This window comes from Triticum dicoccoides, chromosome 4A, assembly GCF_002162155.2.
Source record: "Triticum dicoccoides isolate Atlit2015 ecotype Zavitan chromosome 4A, WEW_v2.0, whole genome shotgun sequence".
Taxonomy (NCBI): Eukaryota; Viridiplantae; Streptophyta; class Magnoliopsida; order Poales; family Poaceae; genus Triticum; species Triticum dicoccoides.
The window spans coordinates 518,828,854-518,832,190 of record NC_041386.1 but is presented as its reverse complement, the minus strand read 5'-3'; positions in this window follow the sequence as shown (position 1 = coordinate 518,832,190).

Sequence of the window (3,337 nt, the reverse complement as noted above, 5' to 3'; positions counted from 1 at the left end):
ATCGGGATCCAGGGGAGGCCACCGCCGCCTGGAACCCCCGACTCCACCGCCCGACGCTCGCCACGCCAATCGCCGCCCGCGCCACCTCGCCAGCCTCCTCGACCGCACCTCCCTCGCCGCACGCCTGGCGCCGCCCGAAGCTCCACGGATCTCGCCGGAACGCTCCCCCGCCGAACTGCCACCCGCTCCGCCGGATCTCCCTCGTCGGCCCTCCCCGACCTCCATCACGCCCACTGCCTCGTTCCCTGCAGGCACCTGGTGAGGCCCCGGCCCCCTCTCTCTCCCTCGCCTCGACGTGCGTCCCGTGCACGCACTCACGTGGCCCCGTGCTTCGTGGTCACCACCCCGACCTCACCCCCGTTCGCCACCGCCCGCGGTCACCGCGCCCCGGCCCGCACTCGCCGTGGACACCAGCCTCCCCTGCCTTGGCGACCTGCCGAGTTTGCCGCGCCCGCCATCACCCCCCGCGCGTGCCCACGCTGGAGCCCCTGGCCTCGGCTCCGACCGCGCTCCCACTCGCCCTGGCCTCGCCCGCAGCCCCCTTTCGTGCTGCTCCCGCGCCCGCAGCCGGCCATGGCCTCGCCCCGATGTGCCTTGCCGGGCGGGCTGGTGCCCGTCGCCCAGCGACCGCTTGGGTGCGCCCGCACCCGGCGCCTGACGCCTGTGAACCCACGCCCGCTATGCCCCCTCTAGGCCACTGGCATGGGGGCCCCAGCCCCAGAAACGTTTAAAAAAATATATACTAATAAAAATAATTAAATAAATAAATAATTATTAAATTAATTAATTAATTAAGGAATTAATTAAGTTAATTAATCATAATTAGATTAACCTAATTAACTAATTAGTTTAATTAAACAGTAATTACATTAGTTAAACATTAATTAGACTAAACAGTCAATGATAAACGGGACCCACACGTCAGTTGACCAGTCAACGCCTCTGTTGACTGCTGACGTCATGCTGACGTCGGCGTGCACTGTTCTGGATAATGTTGGATTAAAATAATTAAATAAATGCTAAAAATGATTTTAATCTTTTAAAATTAATATAAAATAAACCGTAGCTCAGATGAAAAAACTTTGTACATGAAAGTTGCTCAGAACGACGAGACGAACCCGGATACGTAGCCCGTTCGTCCACCACACACCCCTAACATATCAAACCCGCAACTTTCCCCCTCCGGTTCATCTGTCAGAAAACACGAAACACCGGGAATACTTTCCCTGATGTTTTCCCCCCCTTCACCGGTATCACCTACTACCGCGTTAGGGCACACCGAACATCGCGTATTGCCTTGTTATATTTTGTGATGCTTTGTTTGCTCTGTATTCATTATTTCTTCCCCCTCTTCTCTCCGGTAGACTACGAGACCGACGCTGCTGCTGACCAGTTCGACTACGGAGTTGACGACTCCTCTCTCTTGCCAGAGCAACCAGGCAAGCCCCCCCCTTGATCACCAGATATCGCCTATTCTACTCTATACTGCTTGCATTAGAGTAGTGTAGCATGTTACTGCTTTCAGTTAATCCTATACTGCTGCATAGCCTGTCCTTGCTACTATTGTTGTTACCTTTACCTGCTATCCTACTGCTTAGTATAGGATACTAGTGTTCCATCAGTGGCCCTACACTCTTGTCCGTCTGCCATGCTATACTACTGGGCTGTGATCACTTCAGGAGGTGATCACGGGCATATACGATATACTTTACACAGTTACATTACCTGTGATACTGTTCGAAGATGGGGGCTGAAGGGGCAGGTGGCTCCATCCCGGTAGAGGTGGGCCTGGGTTCCCGACGGCCCCCGACTGTTACTTTGTGGCGGAGCGACAGGGTAGGTTGAGACCACCTAGGAGACAGGTGGGCCTGGCCCTGTTCGGCGTTCGCGGATATTTAACACGCTTAACGAGATCTTGGTATTTGATCTGAGTTGGCTACGAGCCTATACGCACTAACCATCTACGTGGGAGTAGTTATGGGTATCCCGGCGTCGTGGTATCAGCCGAAGCACTTCAGACGTCAGCGACGGAGCGGCGCGCGTCGGATTGGACTGGAACGCCTGCTAGGCTAGGTCTGCTTCCGGCCGCCCACGCAACGTGCAGGTGTGCATTGGGCGATGGGCCCAGACCCCTGTGTGCTTAGGTTTAGACCGGCGTGCTGGCCTCTCTGTTGTGCCTAGGTGGGGCTGCAACGTGTTGATCTTCCGCGGCCGGGCATGACCCAGGAAAGTGTGTCCGGCCAAATGGGATCAAGCGTGTTGGGTAAGTTGGTGCACCCCTGCAGGGAAGTTAATCTATTCGAATAGCCGTGATCTTCGGTAACAGGACGACTTGGAGTTGTACCTTGACCTTATGACAACTAGAACCGGATACTTAATAAAACACACCCTTCCAAGTTCCACAGACAACCCGGTGATCGCTTTTCCACAGGGCGACGAGGGGAGGATCGCCGGGTAGGGTTATGCTATGCGATGCTACTGGAGATGCTACTTGGAGATGCTATTTGGAGATTCTACTTGGAGATGCTACTTGGAGGACTTCAATCTACTCTCTTCTACATGCTGCAAGACGGAGGCTGCCAGAAGCGTCGTCTTCGATAGGACTAGCTACCCCCCCTCTTATTCTGGCATTCTGCAGTTCAGTCCACTAATATGGCCCTTTACACATATACCCATGCATATGTAGTGTAGTTCCTTGCTTGCGAGTACTTTGGATGAGTACTCACGGTTGCTTTTCTCCCTCTTTTTCCCCTTTCCCTTCTACCTGGTTGTCGCAACCAGATGCTGGAGCCCTGGAGCCAGACGCCACCGTCGACGACGACCCCTACTACACCGGAGGTGCCTACTACTACGTGCAGCCCGCTGACGACGTCCAGGAGTAGTTAGGAGGATCCCAGGCAGGAGGCCTGCGCCTCTTTCGATCCGTATCCCACTTTGTGCTAGCCTTCTTAAGGCAAACTTGTTTAACTTATGTCTGTACTCAGATATTGTTGCTTCCGCTGACTCGTCTATGATCGAGCACTTGTATTCGAGCCCTCGAGGCCCCTGGCTTGTATTATGATGCTTGTATGACTTATTTATGTTTTAGAGTTGTGTTGCGATATCTTCCCGTGAGTCCCTGATCTTGATCGTACACATTTGCGTGCATGATTAGTGTACGATTAAATCGGGGGCGTCACATTGGCCGCCCTCTCCTCCGTCGACAGGATGCTTCGCGACGAGGAGCCGCCGCTGCCGCTGAGGTAATGAAGGAGGCACTCATGCACCTTCACGATCATCAGCGGCACCTCCTTCATGGCCTTGCCACGCCGGACGTGGCGTGGCGGCAACGATGGCT